The sequence below is a fragment of the Panthera onca genome, chromosome B4 (assembly GCF_046562875.1).
Source record: "Panthera onca isolate mPanOnc1 chromosome B4, mPanOnc1 haplotype 2, whole genome shotgun sequence".
NCBI classification, from domain to species: Eukaryota; Metazoa; Chordata; class Mammalia; order Carnivora; family Felidae; genus Panthera; species Panthera onca.
In genome coordinates this window covers 56,543,096-56,565,429 of record NC_138345.1, presented here as the reverse complement: position 1 = coordinate 56,565,429, position 22,334 = coordinate 56,543,096, and positions in this window count along the sequence as shown.

Genomic DNA, 22,334 nt, shown 5'->3' with positions numbered 1-22,334 from the left:
CAGACACAGGAGAGACTAAAAACGTTCATCAGAATACTCCCCAAATATTGAAAAAAAAATCTTTTTATTCTCAAACCTTTTGTAGGTTGCTTTAAACATGTTGACAGTGGTAATAGATATTTGGAAGGAATCTATTTACACTGTCCTCCTTTCTGGTGGAAATAAATGAGTTGTGTATTTCCACTTTTAGTTGGTTTTAAAAAGTAAATGTAAGACAGATATTCCAAGAATTATACAAAGGGAAAGGACCTCAAACCCCAACTTTGTGTCAGCACATCACAGAAAGGAGAAAGTATGGAAAAGCAATGGCTTCTTCAACTCAAATAAGCCAAACACACTTAGTGAGCACTTAAAATATGGAAAGCATTAGGTTAGGAAAAGTAGTTGATATAGAAGGCTGTTAAGACATCAGAACATACATTCTATTTAGAGGAGAAGATAATTACACAAAAGAAAAGTTGTCAAGGAGTGGTACATAGTGTTACGTAGGTATACATAGTGTTGCAAAAATGTTCCAGAAAATAAGTTCTATAATAATCGAAAAAAAAAAAGAGCCTTTCAGGTAAAGTGATGTGGAAAAGGAAGGTATCAGAGAAAAAACAAACAGAAAGCAAACAAAAACTCATCCTGGGGGCAAATAAGGCAGGCAACTAACAAATAAGATACTATCTGCAACATAATGTATGTAAAGTGTGACATCCATATAGGCATGTGATATATTAAGCCACCATTCTCCAAGGTATGCTACATAATATTAATAATATATAACACTTATTTAAACCTTACTATATGCTGGTCACTTTTATGAATCATTGATACTCTATGGTTCATAGACCAACATTTTCAGCATTATCTTGTTAAAAATGCAGAATTTTTGTCCCCACCCCAGACTTACTGAAACAGAATTTACATTAAAAAAAAATTTTAATGTTTATTTTTCAGAGAGAGACAGAGTGCAAGCAGGGGAGGGGCAGAGAGAGAGGGAGACACAGAATTTGAAGCAGACTCCAGGCTCTGAGCAGTCAACACAGAGTCTGACGCAGGGCTTGAGCTCATGAACTGTGAGATCATGACCTTGGCCGGAGTCGGATGTTTAACTGACTGAACCACCCAGGCACCCCCGGAATTTATATTTTAACAAGATTCCTAGGTGATTCACATGCACATTAAAGTTTGGGGAGCACCATGTCAGAATGCTTTGCTTGACTAATCCTTACAGCAACAATATGAGATGATACCATTATTATTCCCACTTTATAGATGAGAGAACTGAGGAATAAAAAGGATAAATAAGTTGACTTAACTATGTTCCTGCAGTTAGTAACTGGCAGAGTAGGATTCAATTGCATAGACCCAGAGTTCATTACTACATTACTCAGTTCCCTTGATCAGCTCACAGAGAGTACAAGAAACTCAAGAACAATTACCAGTCGTGTTTGCCCAATAGCATTTGCATTTCTTCTTTTGATTTAGGACTAAGGTAAAATTTCAGCTTCTACCGAGAACAGAAATAGCCAGAGTCCAAAGTGAAAACTAAGTTCTGGCTTATTATCCAAGACATTTAAAAGGAAACAAATAGGCAGCTGATTATATATAACAAATCGCATTGTTCTGTTTAATTTCTTCTTCCTGGGAACCGTGAGTTTGACAAAGCATGTATCCTCTCTTGGGGTATGGGTTAAAAGTGCCGTTGTTCTCTGAACCTCCTTTTGGTTTCCATGTCAGCTTATGCAGCCATGATCACTGTTTTCTCACAGTAGTTAGAAATTCCAATGGTTAGGTTGCCTGGGTGGCCCAGTCGGTTAAGGATCTGACTTCAGCTCAGGTCATGATCTCAAGGTTCATGAGTTCAAGCCCTGCATTGGACTCTCTGCTGTTGGTGTGGAGTTTACTTTGGATCCTCCATCCCCCTCTCTCTCTGTCCCTCCCCGACTTGTGTGTGCATGCTTTCTCTCTCTCTCTCAAAATAAATAAATAAACTTAAAAAAAAAAAAAGAAATTCCAATGGCAGAGAACTCTCAGTCTTTCCATCTGCAACTGCTCACAATTCAAACTCTGAGTTGAGATTCTATATGTTTCATTATACCTAAATTTAAGTGGCATCCCTCTGTTTTAAACATACTCTGCAAAATCCCCAATGCCTCCTTCCTTAGGAATTTGGTCTCCCCTTTGTGTAGTGCCAGAGCTCTCTTCCACCTCTCTAGGGACTCACTACTTCGCTGCACTCATGATGTTACTTACCCTAATTCTGGTACTTTGGATAATGAACACTTTCCGTGTTGAAATGTAATTCAAAAGTCTCCCCAAGAGGGTGGAAAATTTTGGAGCAAGTAATAATTTCTGGGTATCTCAATTTACTGTGCATCTTCTTGCAGCCCCCTGGAACTTTAAAGTTAACCATTTGCTTGCTGTTATGCAGGCTGCATATGTTCAAAACGAATCTAGCAAACAGTAAGACAAGCGTCTTTTAAGCAACATGTATAGATACTACCAAGATCGTCAATATATCAAGGCCTATTTTACTATCGATCCTGAAAATAACCTTATGAGACTAAGATGTAGAAAGATGAAAATCTATCAAATTAATAACCAAATGAAAATAGGACAATCCTACATGAATCCCAAATGAAGCTTTAAATACATAACTTGAAGACAATGAGTTATTTTATTTATTTATTTTTTGTAAGCACGTTCTTTTCAATGTTGGGAAATAAGGCATTGGCAAACTAACAGAAATAGCTTCACTTTACCGTGGTTGCAGACATAACGGTTTCAGTTCTTCACAGAACGAAGATATTTTTTGTATTGAGTGCTATAGAGTGAAGCTAATTCAAGAGTTATATTTTGAGAGCCTAAGAAACATTACATATGTAAAACAAAAGAACAGATAAGAAGCAAGCTCCACTTATGCTCTCACTGGAAGTACACAGAAGGTGGGGGAAACAGACCTGGGTTCTAACTGTGATAATGTTATATTACTTGTACCTGTCATTTTGTGTATGCTCGGAGATCAGCTCCCTGCTCTACTCTATACTGTAAGAGGCTGAAAATCTGCAAACTATAATCCAGCTACGATCCACCGATGTGGTGGGAGATTGGAGGGCATTTCTTTTTCTTTCCTCTTTCTGCTGTGGGCTCACCCCTTTGGTGACATCTGTTTCCACATCTCTCTGGACATCCCTTTCCAACAAGGTCCCTGATGGACAACTCCTGGCTTCTGGTTATGCCATCCGTTCCTTTCGGATGTGAGCAACTTCCTTCTGTTGCTGCTCTGGGGTTGTGTCACTGTACCCTGTTTGGCTTCTCAGCACTTCTGACACTCTGTTAACTAGTTCCTTGTATTAAATTTCTTCTACTGAATTACCAGAGGTTGGTTTTCCCAATGAGATCTTAGGTATAGTAAGTTTGTTTGAATCCCAGTTTCTTCATCTATAGAATAAATTCAACAATACCTTTCTTTGATGCTTGTTCTAATGACTATAGATAATGTACATTGCAGGTGTCAGAAAACTGTGGTTTGCCAGCCAAATGCATTTATAAGGAAAATGTTATTGGAACACAGCCATGCTTATTCATTTACTTCTTTTCTAATGCTGCTTGCATGTTACAACGGCAGGGTTGAGTAGTTGCTACAGAGACCACAGAGCTTGCAATGCCTAAAATATTTACTGTTTGGCCTTTTTCAGAAAAACTTTGCTGAACCCTGGCATACAGCATAATGCCTGTCTTATAGTAGATGTTTCATAATTGGTAGCTTTATTTTCCTCTTATATTGAACAGTAATATTTCTAGTTACATAGTCCTCATTATGATACTGCCAAGGGAATTATCCTCGAGGTGGCATTAAATAATCACTGTAAATTAAAATTGGTAGGGGACGTTAGAGAGTTTCAATGTCTTCCCTCCTATTTTCAAGTGATTCCCATGACATAGATCAAACCCAATAAACAGAAGAGGAGTTTAACATGGGCAACTGATGCAATAGGTAAAGAAAGCTTACATTATCGAAACTATATTTCAACTGCATATTGAAGTGAAGTTACGTAAGGAAGTACTTTTCAAGTCTTCGTTTATGGATGTGTTTCAGGACTCACAGATCCTATGAAACTGTAATAACTACAGTCAATGAAAAATCAGTGGAAGAAAAATTGCTTCGTCTACTTTCATTTATAAGGCAAAAGTGAACTCTATTTTTTGAGAGAATTGGCAGGTTAATTAAGAAGTCGGTTAGCGATTATGCTGGGAACACTGATACATTTTTAATTTAGCTCGATGTTACTTGACATATAGATGTAACTGATGTTTATGTGAGAAGTTTAAAATCAGCTGTATGGCAAATTTGTTAGGGACTTTGCAAGAGACTTTTGCCCAAAACTTTGAGTGTGATCTCATAATGGAAATTTATGTGAACACATAAATTCTAGGAATTCCATAAGGAATTCCATTATATTTTATATAATAATATATTATATATTATACAATATATAGATTATAAAATGATAATTATATAATCTTTTCTTAAAAAATGGGAATTATATTATCTTTTTTAAGGAGTAAAAAGTAAAAAGAAGATACTTAGCCTAATCCCTAGGACATAGTAATCATTCAGAAAAAAATCAGTTTCCTTCTCCATTTATTCCGGACACAAATTAAAGACAGTTGGTTCTCATTTAAGCCATATTTATCTTGTTCTAACTGGTTTATATCATACATTGTGTTCCAAATAGGAATCACTCTTCATATTTCTCGGAATATTTAATTAATGGAGATCAAAACGTCAAAGTATAGGACAATGGGTTGGCATTATGACAGAGCAGCAATCTAATCAAGGTTTTTGTATATATATGTGTCATAACATCTTTTGAATGAAGAAATAGTCATATTACAAAAGACGTAACCTTTGTAAAACTTTTGTAAGTTCTGTTTCATTTTTAAAAGAAGTAAAATGAAGAGCACATCTTTTGCATTCATGTTGGCTTTACCTTTATTATAGAAATATCATTGTTCTGATATAGAAAGGAAGCTATAAGAAAATTGTTTGAGTAGACCTAATTCATTTCTATTGTAATCAATGTAAATATATTTTCTACAAAGAAGTTTAGTAGTCACAGACAAGGCTCAGTTATTAGCACACACAAACATAATAGAGACTATAAAATTATTGAAATATTTTCTTAAGTTTGAGGACATGAATACCACTTAAAAATGATGGCAGAGAAATGATATAGTCTTATTACCAACCCAGTGGATGCTTTCAGATCATTCAAAATGTTGCATACTGAATCAAGTGGTTTTATAGGTGCTTGTGTGTGAAAAAAATCCTTACTGTATAGACAAGTTAAGAAATCAATACTGTGAACATCTAAAACTCAGAAAAAAAACATGTTTGAAGTGTTTCAATTCACATTTATCAGAAGATACTGTGGCTGATCAGCAACCTCACAGACATGTTAAAATACATTCACATTTTGCTACTTATAGCACATCTTGATCTAAGGACTCCCAGGTTCAGTCAAAATGAACAAGCAGCCAGGTGAAAAACAGCTGAAAAATTATGTTTTGCTTTTGTAACTGACGAGTCCTTATGATGATTAAGAGAATGAAATCAAACATATATTAGTTTGACAATATTTTAAGCTATTTGGAAAACTGCTAAGTTCCTTAAAAATCTAATATTCTGAATGTCGTGAATCTAGACCTTATTTTAGAAAATAAATTGACGCATGCCTGAATTTGTAAATCCCAGTAACCTATACACCAGAACTTTTCATCTAGAAGATCACGTTTCAGAATTTCTCAGTCCTGATCACAATGAATCTTAAATGAATGAAGTAGAAAGAAAAGCAAAGGCACCATATCCAAAACCTTCAGTTCTGGAAAAAAAAAAAAAAAAAAAAAAAAGAAGAAAGAAAGAAAATTAATGTTACTTAGTGCAAATATTTAGTACTGTCAATTAAAAAGCCACCTATATTCTGTAACAATGTTTTTGAGTTCATCTGCTCATACATTGAACTTCTGCACTCCAATCTCTTAATATTTCATTTTTTTCTCTTACAAACAGATTTTACGTGAAAGATATGTTACTATTTTAGTTATCTAAAGACTAGTCTTAAGATGAGACTCACCAAAGAGCAATGCTCTGGAATCTTCATTCCAATAAGCTTAAAAAATTGGCACGATAATAAGCTAATTTTGTACTTCTTCTCAAAAGAAAAGGATCTCCACTTCTCAGAAAGAGGTATAGAAATGCTGTTCATCATAATTAGGACTGTGTAACTAGAAATGTGAGGCATAAACATATTTAGTACAAAATGTAAATATTGCAACAAAGTGGGTTGGGCACCTGGGTCTCATCTGGATTTCCCTAGAACCAGTTCTAGTACACAGGTAAACACAGGTGTAGATCTTTTCAAACTTGCAGTATGCTATTCTAAAATCATATGCTAAATCATCTCATAATGGCCACTTTAATTAACAGCTGCACAAGCCTCAAAAATTAACTAGAATGCAACAACTTTTGGCAGTAGATGAGGAAGTTTGTATATACACACACATGCACGCATATATGTATAAATAAAAATATATACCTGGAAAGAAAATCTTCAAAAAAAATTATGGTAGTAGATATAAGGAAGCAGATAAACCTAAACGGAATGAAGGATAGGGTAGGGTATCTGTGGAAGAGAAATAACTTCTAGATAATGATTTTTTTTTAAGTAGTGAAAAATAGAGTGCCAAGTGGCCCTTTAATTTTGTTTACTTACTCAGAGAGGATGCCTGTCTATAATTAAGATGCCTCTTTGTAGCTAAGAGAAGTGTGAGGACTTCACCCTCTCAGGGTCCCACTTCTTTCATGGCCCTCTTCCCATGATTCTCTGCAGTACATTGGAACATGGAGCCATGAATCACAGCCTTTCAGGGGAGGCGGAGTTCCAAGGTTCTTAGTACATACCTACTTTTCACAACTAGCTTTCCATGGAGCCCGTTGCATATAAGAATGCTTAAAGATTTGAAGGGCCATGGTGAGGTGGGACCGTTGCTTTCCCCAGTGAGCCTTTGAACTGACTTCACTGATACCTAATTTACCACTCAGGACATGACCTAGAAAAATCAAGCCTAGGCTAACATTTCAGTACTGGTAACTGCAGATATGGGCAATACAAATTCAGGGATGATTGATGTTGTAATCCCACAGGAAACATTGAGAGATGAAAACAAAACAATATAATTCTTTGCATAGTAGATGCCATTTAATGAAATAACTACACCTGCTCCAAACAATGCAAAGACCTTGGAGGAGAGAAGCAGAGGAGAGACGCAGGTGAAAATTCCAGCAGTGTGTTCAACATGAATTAGTACTGTTTAATGACTCTTCAGCCTCATAGGCCAACCTCCCGTCATGTCCTACTACAGTGGTCACACATCATTTATGCTAAGTAACCAAAGTTGGTAATTTTAATGAGCCAGGGCTTCCTGTGACCATTGACAGGGTGTAGGGTGTAGGAAGAAAACTGCCCTAAGAATGTTGCATATGTACATCAAGTATCCCCAGCATTTCCAGACTATGAGTTTTATAGTAAACTTCTGTTTTTAGTATAAACTGATGATCAAGCTCCTTTCCAACCATTGAAATTCTCAGTTAAATCTGACAGAACTTTAGGGTGTCGCAGATGTACTCAGGAATAATGCCCTGAGGTTCTGAGGCATCCTCTTGATATCACTATTTACAAGCCAACTTGGGATGGGTACCTAACACTTTCTACTTTTTACTAGGGTGAGTAATAGGGCTTCCAATACCGTCAATACCTAAGGGGCCATATAGCATCTTCTGCATCATCACTGAGCCAAAGTCACTCTATCTTCCACCCAGAAGTGGGAAGAAATTTGTTCCCTAAATCCCATAGAAGTACTACTTGTGATCCAAGCCTAATAAATATCCTTATAAAAGTAGCTTCTTTGGCTTCAGCCAGCAGCTTCGTTTCCTCATTGGGCCCAGCAGTAGCCCTGGGGAAAGACCAGGAATTAAACACTTGGCATCCTCCTTCAGGTGTTTCTCACATACCAAATTCTACCTTGGGGATCCTTTGGTCTCATTAAAATCTACCAAAAACAAACAAACAAACAAGCAAACAAACAAACAAACAACACATTAATGAGTCTACTATCCTATCACTTCATTAAATACCCAACAAAGTTAGAATTCTCTGAGCTCCCTGGGGTCCTGGCTTCCTGTGTTTTAGTAGAGTAAACTGATGACTGGTGACATAGCCCTTTTGGATTTTCACTCAGACTACAGTCAGATGCTTTTCGTCGCCTCCATTCCTTCCATGATTTCCTCCAGTTCCTACTCTTAATTCTAGGTAAACTATTAAAATGAGTTGTTCTTGTGGTTTAATGTCTTCCTCTTCCCTGCCCCATTTCAAAGCTAAGTATCATATCTTACACTCACACAATGTGCACCCCTCATCTTACCGGTAGCAGCTTTTTACTTGGTAGAATGGGGCAGTGCCTCATAAAATCATTTCAAGTGAAAAGTAGAGACCTGTGTTCTAGTCATTCTCCATTAACGAGGAGTCCTATGACCTTTGGAAAGTTACCCAATTTCCCCCTGATTTTATTCTATAAAATGCAAATTGTAACAGATGTTATTTCATGATGTCTTAGGAAATTGTGAGAGTGGTACTATGGAAAACTCTCTAAAATATTAAATATATAGATGAATATATATATATTTATTTATATATAATGTACAAATATATATTTATATATGAATATATAAACATATAAATATATCTATATATGAATATATAAATATAAATATATAATACATATTTTAAAACTATTTAAATTGCTTAAATGTATATCTCAAATCTGTGATACTTTAAACAATATAAATAATTTTTAAATTTAATAGTTTAAATTAATTACCTTTCAAACTGCAGAATTCTCAATCCCCCAAATGATTTCATCTTTTTAAAAAAGACTATACTGATATAAAAATATAGACTTTATTTTGCTCATCCTAAGGATGTCAAAGTTTGTTTGTGGATAGATAAGTCTTATGAGCCTCATAGACTATAATAAAAAAACAAAACATTTGCAATAGGTTGGTATTGAAACCTGCTGTTCTCTTTCCCAGTTTTTCCTATTTAGTTCAAATGTTCAACTGTTTAGCAGGCTCAGATAACTTAATCAATGAAGCTCTTATTTTTGGCATTCTCACATTCCAAATTAAAATTACATTATATTTTTTTGGGAAAACCCCCCACCAGTACCATCTGTGAATTGAATGGTGTCATTACATCAAAGTACTGCAATTAGAACAATAGGGTAAAATTAATGCCAATGTTAAGTACAGATGTGCCAAATATGATGGGTAGTTGATACACAATTCAAATTGACAACCACGTGCAATGTGGAAAGTATCCAGGCATAACCCCAGATCCAGTTGGCCAATGGATGTCATGATTGCCACACAGAGAACATATTTAAAAGAGATTTATTTGGCAGTGAGAAAAAGTTTTTCAAAAGACCATAGTCTATCCTAGGTTACTCATGCAAAGCTTTTGTTATCTCAGGGTTAAAATGGGCCCAAAGAAGATAATCCAAAGGGGACATAACATTCCATAGCCACAAAACAAAATTCCCATTCCTTCCCCCGCTCAGGAATACAACATTTGGTATTTGCATTACATGGGAGATCATATGGCATTATCAGTCTAATTGTGCTGCTTTTCCATTTTGTAGCCGTGACAAGCTATTAGCTTTAGCATGCAGTGGGGTTCCTTAGTATAGGTTAATAGGAAAATATATTTTATTATTTAGGTTCACCATCTGTAAAATCAAATTTTTAGAAAGGATGATCATGGGCTGGAGTTTCTTTCAGTTTAGAATCTTCTAATGTTTGGTATGAACGATAACGCTAAAATGATGGTTTTACTCAGACAATCATGAGATATTTAATCTGTGTCATTTCATGTGGCTGTGTTTGACAAAACATGATCTTGAAAAGGGGCACCTGTGTGGCTCAGTTGGTTAAGCGTCCGACTTCAGCTCAGGTCATGATCTCGAACTCCATTGGTTCGAGCCCCGCGTTGGGCTCTGTGCTGACAGCTCAGAGCCTGGATCCTGCTTTGGATTCTGTGTCTCCCTCTCTCTCTCTGCCCCTCCTCCACTCGCACTCTGTCTCTCTCTTTCTCTCAAAAATAAATAAACATTAAAAACTTAAACAAAAAAACATGGTCTTAAAAGAACAAATACAAGTGGTTGAGGTCTAAGAGTATTGATGAGTCAGGGGCAGCCATCTCGATTAGCCCTTAAGTACAAATGGTAAATAGCACTTTTTTAAATGTTGAAATAATTTTGCTACTAAACCCAGAATTTTTTAGCAACAAATTTAAAACAAACATTTTTGGTGAATAGGCATAATTAACTTATAAGCCTTGTAGCAACAGCTTTTATTTAAGCAAATACATTTTAAAAATGAGACAATATTTATAAAGCAAGGACAGAAGTTGTTAGGTTAACAATTATTTGTAGACATCACCTGATGTGTTTCTGTTCACAAAGGCCATCTTGAGCTGATGTCACAAAGATATTTTTCCATAGAACAAAAAAATTGCGGTCCAAGAAGAATGGCATATCTAATGTTCTTTTCTGAAATGTCACATTTCCACATTCTTCCTTTTCATTATTGCTCAATTTTCTCAGTATTAAACAAGGATTAAAGTGGAAAAGAGAAGATGAAATAATGTAAACAGAGAATGCCAAGAGGTATCAATTCTATCTCTTTTCATCACCCATCACTAAAAATCTCCAAATTTACCAAAAGTGACTTTATAAGTAGTAGTGGAGTATGTCATAACTTATATCTCTTAATATTCTCCCAGCCGAGTATTCTTATCCAAATGAAAAAAAATTAGGTTAATTTTTAATATCTTAGCATAAGATATAAGTGCTAACAACATAGTCTATACAAGGTGCTTCAGGTAGGATGTTGACTAAAACTGCTCTCAATACGGTTACCATCTTATAAGAGTTTCCAAATAATTGGGGGGCAAAGCCAAAATGGAAAAAAAAAATGATGTAGGAGAGGTCTAAAGCTTGTTAATGAGGGAGAAGTCTCTTCAGGTTGGAGAAATCAGGTACCCTGCACAGTAGAACTCAGCATTATTAGTTGAGTAGATGGAGAGCTCCAGATGGAGTACATAGAATGAGCACACCTAGAAAAAAGGTTAGGAATCAAGAATCACTTGTTTATTCAACAAGGCGAGAAATGAGGGTGGCTTGAGCTAGAATGGCATAGGTGAGGGTCTGACTCAGGAAATCCTTTGTGGAAGTGAAAGAATTGGCTGATTATTAAGATGAGAGGTGTGAGAAATGAGGAAGAGGTAAAATTGATTACAATTGTAAGTAATTTAGTGTGGGTGAAACACAGGGAACCAATGTTGTAATAGAAAAAACCATAAGTATAATTTGTTTCAGTTCTGTAAGTCCTTGAATATCTTAACTAATTTCTTTTACTTTAAAACAAAAAGAAATTTGCAGTTCAGGTTACTTGGAAAGACTCTGTAGAAATGACCTGAAGGACACCAAGAATCATGGATGTGAACAATGTCAGGAACATATTATTCCTTGTCTCCTATCTTTCTTTGACTTTTTATGGGCTTCTTTCTCTAGAACAGCTTATCCATATGGCAGGATGTTTCAAATTTACAGCCTTGCAATACTGCGATCAAGGAAGAAAGAGGTAACTTTCCTCAGCTTCTTTTTGAAAAATTCAGGGAAGGACACTGGGTAGTAACATGACTATGCTTCAACTGTTTACTATAAACCACTGTGAATCATTATCTTCATCCCCCTGGTCAATAAGCACCCCACATCCCTCTCCAGAAGCACCTACCTCATATGAACAGACATTTTCCAGAAGAATGGAATGGGAAAGGGTCAGGCAATACATTATTCATTACGTGAGACTTATACAATTATATTTTTTATATATCATATATATATCATATATACACATTATATAATAATGTGTATATATGCCTATTATTATCTTTGCTCCTTCCTATCTAAAGATAATCTCTCTAGCGGATTGCATTTTAGCTTATTCACTTGAGGGAAATTGCTCTACCAATTTCCTTTTCTCTTTCTATATCGCCAATTTTCTCTTTATGGGATTTTTTCCCATCAGCCCACATACATGCTATTATTCTTCCATCTCAAAAATAAAACTTTCTTTTGATCCCATATTCCCCTTCAGCTATTGTCCTTCCTTGCTACCCTTCAAGATAAAATTTCTTGAAACAATTATCTTTACTCCGACTTCAATTTATCTGATTCTGTTCCCCCTTAAGCCCACTCTACTTAGGCTTCTGTCCTTCACCATTTTACCACTATAGCATTTACCAATTTTTCCAATGACCTTCACATTGACAAACTCAGGGGCCATTTCTTAGACCTCATTTTATTTGACCAATCAGCAATGTTTACGGCATATGGTCTCTCTCTCCTTCTTTCTACTTCTTATTTTTGTTTTGTGTTTTTTTTAACAACATTGAATTTTCTTCTTATAATCCTTCATCAGTTTTCTTTGATAGTTTCTGTTTATCATTGATTATTTACTGATTGTTGGGGTGCTCAGTGGCTCCAACCTTGGACCTCTTTTTCATTTCTACTTAATCTTACTCCCTTCATGGTCTCAAGTCTTATGGCTTTAAACTCCACTTGCTGACAATACTAAAATTTGTATCTTTAGCTATTATCTCTTCCCCAAATTCTAGGCTCATGTTTCATAAAGTCTATTCAACATCTCTATGTAGATGTCCAAAATATCTTAAATTAACATATACTTAATTAAACTCCTAATCTTCCGTCCCCAAATTTACTTACTTATTTTGGGCCCAATTGTGCCCCCTCCCCACCCCCCTTTTATATGTGCAAGTATTAAATTCCAATACCTTAAAATGTGACTGTATTTGGAGACAGGGCCTTTAAAGAGGTAATCAAGGTAAAATGAGGTCATATTGGTGGGCTTCAATCCAATCTGGCTGGTGTCCTTGTAAGAAAAGAGTATCACACACAAAGAGACACCAGACGTGTACACAAGGAAAGACCACAGGAACATGCAGAAAGAATGTGGCCTTCTGCAAGCCAAAGGGAGATACCCCAGAAGAAACCAAACTTGCTGGCATCCAGATCTCAGAATTTTAGCCACCAGAACTGTGAGAAAACAAATTTTCTGTGGTGAAATTTGGGTGAAATAGGCGTGCCACACATTGTGTGGTGTTCTGTTATGGTTATGTATTAGCCTAGTAGGCTAATACACCCACAGTTCTCCCTAAATCAGTTTATAAAAGCTCCATTCTTTCAGCACATACCAAGAACTTTGGAGTTTTCTTAGACTCTTCTTATTCCTTCTTCTCACATTCTATGTTTTACCCATCCAGAATTCCTGTTAGCTCTAAATTCAGAATAAAATCTGACTGCTTCTCACCAGCTTTTATACTACCACCGGGGTCCAGATTACCATCAGTTCTTGTATTGATAACTGCAGTGGCCTTTTAATTGCTTATCCTGCCCAGTTTATTCTTTACTCCTCAGCTGGACTGAATGCTCCAGCCTACGTTATTCAGAGTGAATGTTCTTTCTACCACCTGTACTACCAAACCTTCCTAATCCATTTGCCCCTTTTCATCTAACATATTTTATATTTTTTTAACATATAATATTTTAGGGGTTCCTGGGTTGGTCAGTCACTTAAGCATCTGACTCTTGATTTTGGCTCAGGTTATGATCTCATAGCTCGTGAGATCAAGCCCTGTGTCAGGCTCTGCACTGACAGTGTGGGGCCTGCTTGGTATTCCCTGTCTCACTCGCTCTGCCCTGCCCAACTCACACACTCTCTCTCTCTCAAATTAAATAAACTAAACTAAATGAACTCCGCAAAGGCAATAATCATTCATGTTTGTACACAGATGTACCATTTGCCTTGAACAGTGTCTGTCTCATAGTAGATCATTAACAAATCTTTGCAGAGTAAAGAAACAAATTGAACACAAGGTATAAACAGATGTGAACAACACCCAGCCTGAGAAATAAAACATTACTAAACTTTGAAGCCCTCTATGAATTCCTCACACTCATCTTTCCTCTCTATTTCCAAGGTTCAACACAGCAGAGTTTTGTATTTACCATTCCTTTGAACATCTTCATAGTATATACATACAGAAACATGCCTAGTCTATGATACATTTTTTTTCGGTTTCCATGATTTTTAAATTGAAAATATGTACCTGTACTTACTCTTTTGTTCAACATTATGTTTGTGAAATTCATCTGTGTTGATAGTGATGCTGTCGTTAATTCATTCCTAATGCTATAGTTTTCTCTCAAATTAAGTTCACCACTTGTTTTAAAAATCCTAGACACTATTTATACATGACTTCTGGAACATGTATGCAATACAAGCATTTCTCTAGGCTATAGGGTTGGGAGTGAGATTGACTGGCCCAAAATTTTCCTATGAGCCCATTTAGCCACAAGATGGATTTTTTTTTTAATTCCACACTTTTACTGAGGGGATAGCACTGAGAGATCTGGCTTTTTCTGTGGTCTAAGCTTAGGTTCCCCACCTTGTATGGGTGAAAGGTCATTTTGTTTTCTGATGTGGACAAATGGTCCCATTTCTGTTTTCCATTGTGTTTCCCCATGGGTTTCAGTTCTCTCTTCATTTTATCCCAGGAAGATTTAGCTTACTTTCTTTTAAGCCTCGCAATGCATTATCAGTGTGTTTTGTTGAACCTTCTCCAGAATTTCTACATATTTTAAATGGAGTGTTATTTCAGAATACCTTGTCTGCCATATTGCAAGAAGCAGCAGGAAACTTAAACTTTTATACTTAATTTTAAACCTGTCACATATTGGTGGTTTTAGTGTTGTTATTTAGGATAGGGTAAACGTTATATAATAACAAATGTGTTTTGGAATATTAATATGACAATAGCAGCTGGCGTCAAGGAGCTACTGATAATGAAAGATGACTTTATGTAACTAGTACTATATTAAAAATTATCAGATCATCTGGGACAAAGTTGGATGTTTTAATAAATGGTATTGTGACAAATGAACAGCCATTTGCATAAAGATAAAATTTGGCTCAGGCCTCACACCATACACAAAAATAAACTCTAAATGCATAGGAGATCTAATTATAAAAAATAAAAGCATACAAGTAGAAAAAGTAGACAAGCTCTTGTAGAGCCTGATAGATTTGAGAGAAAAGCTTTCTAACAATGACTTAAAATCCAATTATTCTATAATTAAATATTGATACATTTATGTATCTAAAAATAATTTTCTTAATGGCAAAACTCACCATAGGCAAATAAGAGACAAATAATACACTGGGAGAAAACATTTGCAATGTAAGTCACAAATGAAAGGCTAATATTCCTAATATATAAAGACCTCTTTAAAAATTAAGAAAGGAAAATATAAAATTAACCAAAAAGATATAAAAATAGCCTCTGAACATATAGAAAGATTTTCAACTTTACTCAAAATAAGAGAGCTGTAAATTAAAACTAGTAAGATGCCATTTTTACCCATCATTTGTAGGAAAATTCCAAAGTTTGACCATACACTTTGTTGTCAAGGTTGTGAAGAAACTGACACTCATGTATTACAGATAGAAATGGAAAGTGGTATAATACCTACAAAATAGAATTTGGTAATATCTAATAAAACTACTGCACACTTTTGTCCAGCAAACCTTAGGTATTCACCCCAAGGATACATTGCCATTCATGCAAAAAAATTGTACAAAGTATTTACTACAGCATTGTACTAACATTGCTTTATATATAACTGCAAAATTTCAGAAAACCACCCTGTGTAGAAAAAGATAACTTCTCCTTTGTTTGTCCTTTACTCTCACATTACTACATTGCTCACAATACTTCTGACACCAGATATAGGTTTGTTTGTTTTTCCCACACCAAGCAATTCTGGGACACCAGGTTGGATATCCTACAATTTAACTCAATTCTGACACTATACCTGGAGATAGCATCAGCTCCCATGGGTTAAGGGCTCAGTCCCACAAGATTTCCCTTGACCTCTTCAGATGCCAATCACAAGGCCAGGTTGTTACCTGCTGCTTGACCAGCTATATATCAGAGGATCTCACAACCCTCTTGGCAGTTCCATTAATTTGCTAGAGTTGCCCATAGAATTCAGGAAAACAGTTTACTTAGTATTTACCAGTTTATTAAAAAAGAATACGATAAAGGATACAGATGAATATTCAGATGGAATAGATGCATAGGGTAAGGTATGGGGGAAGCATGGAGCTTCCATTCCTTCTTCAGACATGCCACTCTCTCAGCACCTCCAGGTGTGCACCAAACTGGAAACTCTTCAACTCAATACTTTTGGGACTTTTATGGAGGCGCCATCACAACCAACATGATAGATCATTAGCTCAGTTTCCTTGCTATGCCCCTCACCTTGCTATGGAAAATCAGAGGTGGAGTTGAAAATTCCAACTTTCTAATTATGGCTTGGTCTTTCTGATGACCAGCCCCCACCCAGGAGCCCATCAAGTGTCACTTCATTAGAACAAATGACACTGCTATTATTCAGGAAATTCCAAGGGATTTAAGAATTCTATGTCAGGAACTGGAATAAAAAAACAAATATTAGAACCAAAATGCTTCCAGTACTCTTATCAATTATGGAATTACCAGGGTTTTAGGAACGCTGTGCCAGGAACCAGGAAAGAGACCTTTATATGTTTTCTATTATCTCATAAACCCAAATGCCCATATAAATAATAATAAACTATGGTACATCTACCTAATGGCATAGAATGAGAAAGAGAAAGATCTCTACAAAACAATATGGAGTAATTTTTAGAATATAGTTTTAAATTAGAAAATCAACATGCAAAAGAGTATTAATAGTATGCTACTTGTTATGTAAAAAAGAAGAAATAAGATTGTGTGTGTAATGCTTGTCATTACCAAAAGAAACACAAGTATACAATAAAGATAAACCTTAAAGATAAACCAAAAACTGATGAAACTGATTATCTACAAAGGTTAGACGGGGATGAGATAGAAGGGATAAAAGCGAGAGCTATACTTCTCTTGGTATACCCTCTTTTATACTTTTCACATTTGAAACCACATTTATGTTCTACAGATTCAAAACATTTAAATTAACCAAGATAGATGAAACCTCCTAAAAATGAATACCAACAGAAACAAATGAACCTTACTCTATATAAAGTGGATAAAGATAACCAGAAAGAAAAGAATTATCCAAATAACTTTTGAAGACAGTACTTTGTCTGTATACTGTCAGTGTAAAGTCACAAAGAACTATTCAAACAACAACAAAACCACACTGAGATATCACCTCATGCCAGTCAGAGTGGTTAAAATGAACAAATCAGGAGACTATAGATGTTGGCGAGGATGTGGAGAAATGGGAACCCTGTTGCACTGTTGGTGGGAATGTAAACTCGTGCAGCCACTCTGGAAAACAGTGTGGAGGTTCCTCAAAAAAATTAAAAATAGATCTACCCTATGACCCAGCAATAGCACTGCTAGGAATTTACCCAAGGGATACAGAAGTGCTGATGCATAGGGGCACTTGTACCCCAATGTTTATAGCAGCACTCTCAACAATAGCCAAATTATGGAAAGAGCCTAAATGTCCATCAACTGATGAATGGATAAAAAAATTGTGGTTTATATACACAATGGAGTACTACGTGGCAATGAGAAAGAATGAAATATGGCCCTTTGTAGCAACGTGGATGGAACTGGAGAGTGTGATGCTAAGTGAAATAAGCCATACAGAGAAAGACAGATACCATATGTCTTCACTCTTATGTGAATCCTGAGAAACTTAACAGAAGACCATGGAAAGAGAGGAGGGATCCAAAGCATAAGAGACTCTTAAAAACTGAGAATAAACTGAGGGTTGATGGGGGGTGGGAGGGAGGGGAGGTTGGGTGATGGGCATTGAGGAGGGCACATTTTGGGATGAGCACTGGGTGTTGTATGGAAACCAATTTGACAATAAATTTCATGTTTAAAAAAAAGAATAAAAAAACCACAAAACTTTGACTTTCCTTAGTAGGTTAGTTATTATTAGTGGTTATGGTATAGCAATTCTGAAATTATTTTTATGACTAATGGAACTCAGGAAATGAGTAAATATGCTGGTATTGTTAACAGCTAGGTCTCTCACTATGGATGAAGGAAGACATAGTAAGGCATTGGGGAATGCATGGAAGAATCTGGTGGTGTTGGACTGGAATTATGGTTAGTAATATAAACCCATGATAAACATTCATCTTATATATCATACCTTTATATTTCATGGTTTATATGTAAATCCTGATATTTGTGTATATATGTATGCAACTCACTACATATAGTTTAGTTCTGGCCATTGAAATGTTCTGGTAACAATGATATCCCAGTAGCAAAGAGCTCACTTATTACCTAAATCTTGGATCCTAATTACCCTTACCTACTAAAAGGAATAAGGGAAACTTATAGAAATGGCTGATTACAGAGCTAAGTAAAAGAAAGGACAAATTGAGCCTGAAATACTTTATTGTACCACTAAGCAAAAAAAATGCTCAGACATTAAAGGAAAGCATGTTAAAAGAACATAGGAGCAGTTTGATGGGACTCCCACTGACCAAATTTCAGTCAGTTTGAATAGCAAACAAAATGAATAAAGTCAGTAATGAATTGTTACACACTGATTTTTAGAAGAATCTAATCACAGTAGGATGGAGGAGAAAGATAACTGTGAAAGCTTTCCTGAGATAGAAAGTTAACCAACACTTGCCTGAAGGAATGACAGTTAGGAAATCAGTGTTTATAACCACAGAATAATTGATTCAAGAGAAATTATCAGTGCATGCTAAAGCAGTGGGCAGATGATTTTTGGGGAAGAGAATATTTTTAGGCAGTATCAACTTTTTGTCAACTAATATTTACTAATTACAAAAAAGAAATAAATGTACCTTTATGGTGGAAAAAACTGATGGATGCCACCTTAAGTCAAGTGACCAAATTTCACATCAACAATGAGGACAAAGGGACATGTTGTGACTTCTGAAGTGATGTCTTCTTTTTTTAAGTTTATTTATTTATTTCGAGACAGAGAGAATGAGTAGAGGAGAGGCACACAGAGAGGGAGAGAGAGAATGCCAAGTAGTGTCCAGGCTGTCAGTGCAGAGCCCAATGTGGGGCTCAATCCCAGAAACTGTGAGATCATGACCTCATGACCTAAATCAAGAGTTGGACACTCAGCTGACTGAGCCTCCCAGGAGCTCCGGAGGTGGTGTCTTGAGAAGGCATAACATCAACATCACTCATGTAGAATTTCTTCCCAAAATACATGGCCTGCATCTAATCATGAGCAAACAGTCAGATAAACCCAAATTGTGTGATACTTTATAAGATGTCACTGTTGTAAAAGAAAAAGGAGAGGAAGTATAATTTGTGAAGGAATTACTGTTATATGTAGGACTTCAGACATGTCTTAGGGTGTATGATTAATTTGACTTCAGGTAAAGTTTACTTCAAATGGACTCATCTCTTCAGAAACTGTAACAAGGAAAACTAATGCATGGTTATATCACTCAGAGCAGGGACTTGACAGGAAATACTTCTTTGTCCTTCTTTCTCATCTTCTTTCATCTCTTCCCTTTTATTTATCTTGGAATGTTCCAGTAATTACAGTGCTAATGTCAGCCAACTTAATAAATGGTTAATAATAAATAAATGGAACTAATAAATAGGCAGTTCATGGCAAAGTTTGAATCCCCAAGCTGCTTCACTTCTATGTGTCTTAGTTTTCTTATTTATAGAAGGGATATAATAATAACACTTATCTTGCAAGGGTTACAAGGATTAGATAAGTCAAACATATTTAAGAAACCACTAGTGACATAGTGTAAGTATTCAACAAGTTGTGGCTATTAAAGAATAGAATAATTTATTGCCCAAACCAAGGCACTGTTGAGGGTGGAAGAGGACAACATGAGTAATTATTTGGGGAGAAACAGTATGAATAAAGATTCTTCTAGGACGACCAGGGTATATGGTGTATTTGTGAGGGTTCTCTGAGAAACAAAACAAAGGGGATATATATGGATAAATATGAGGAAATTCATTATGGGGATTGGCTCACACAATTATGGAGGCCAAGGAAGTCCCATGATCTGCTCTCTGCAAATTGGAGAACCAGGAAAACTGGTGGTATAATTCAGTGAGTCCAAACACCTGAGAATAAGGGGAGCCAATGGTTTCAGTCCTAGTCCTGGTTTGCAGGCCCAGGAATTATAGGGCCAATAATGTAAGTCCCCATCTGAATCCAAAGGCCTGAGAATCAGACCACTGACGTCTTTGGGCAAGAAAAGATGGATGCCTCAACTCAAGCAGAGAGCACATTTGTCTTCCTTGGCCTTCTTGTTCTATCCAAGCCCTCGAGATATTGATTAGATGACACCCACCCATGCTGGTGAGGGAGATCTTTGCTCAGTGTACAGCTGCAACATTCTAATCTTTTCTGGAAATACCCTCACAAATGCACACTGAGATAATGTTTTACCATATATCTAGGGATCCCTTAGCTGTGTCAAATTGACATGTCAAATTAACAATCATATATGGCCACTTCAGCTACTACTATTACCTCAAGGTAATTATTATGTCTATTTCATGAGAAGTTAGTATATTTCTGGCACTTACTAAGAATATTATGCTTTTATTTAATGCTATTAAGATATATTTAGGGAAATGTTTATTATTTATATGTTTTTGATAGAGAAACCAAGTGAACAGAAGTTTTAACTGATTTTCTGTGGTCACACATCTAGAAAAGGTTAAACAGGGATTAAAAGAGGTTGTCTCTGATTTCAAGGTCCATGCTCTTAGTGAATGCTCTATGTCTTTGCCCCATTCACATGAATCCATAATCTCTCATCACACTCATGCATGGAGTAGATGAAGGCCTCCAGACTCCAGACCATCAACTTATTCTTGGTATACAGAAACATGTGGTGTATTCCATAAATGTTTGATCCCTGCCTCCATCTGCCCATAGAACCCTCTAGTAAGTAATGGTATCTGATTTAGCATGGAGTTATATGCTGTAGTATTTTAAAAACACTATGATCAGTAGGCAGTGTAACATAGTGGTTCTGGGCCAGACAGCCTGGAAGAAAATCCCCGTTCCACACTTACTGTCCATCTAATCTTGGGCTTGGCACTATCTCAGTGCATGTGTTCAGCTTTAAGGAGATAAAGAGAAGATGATAGGCATCAGGAGTGTCAAGTTCAGGATATAGAGCCCTTATCAATCAAACCACCATCATCTCTGAATATGTTTACTGGAGCAACCCGCAAGTCAGCACAGCAATTCTAGAAGCTGCCCTCTGCCTCCTCACCAGGTTTGGATCTTCCATAACCAAGCGCCCTGTGTGCAGTATTGCTCCCTCTCGCGCTTCTTCCTTCACCAATCTATTTTTAAAAACCATTCTAAAAGTTCATTTTTACTTCTGTACCCTATTTGCTCCCACCAAATCTCTCATACCGTGCTATGCATGCTTCCACTATGAGTAACACATCAAATACCAAAATAATGGGTGATTTAACTAATATCCTATAATGCAATACCCATTAGTGCAATACAAAATAATATTATGAGATTTTATTAGCTCATATTAGTAAACACAGATTGCATTAAAAGCTGTTCTTGTTTTATTTTTGAAATGCTTGGATATGATAGACTAATATAAAATGCCCAAATTATGCTGTTCTGAAACTGTAAAGTTGAGTTTCCTGCTGAGCAGGTTATGTTAAATCTTTCCCTTTTTCTTTATTCTTATGAAAGATAAGGAAATGGTGGCTACAGGGTTTCTCTTTGTTCACCTTCCCTGCTGCATAGGAAACAGTTTAAGAGCACTTCCCAGGAAACTGTTTCTGACCTCCTGTCCCTTGCTTTCCACCAGATACTAGTAACAACATCAAATGCCACTTCTTAGCATTAAAAATCAGATATTATCTAACATTAGAGTCTACATAGCACAAGGTAAAGGAGCTTTTTGGCAGATAGCCAGGTAATTAGCTCAATGCAGACCAAACAAGACCATTCGAAGCCTCATTGGAGAGTCCTGGCTCTGCTTCCAAAGTCTCTTGCTCTCATTCTTGCTATAGGAAAACCTGTCAAAGGATGAATTTAGTATTTCCACTTTAAGTATTCCCTTTTGAATTTTTACCACCCCCTACAAGTATGCC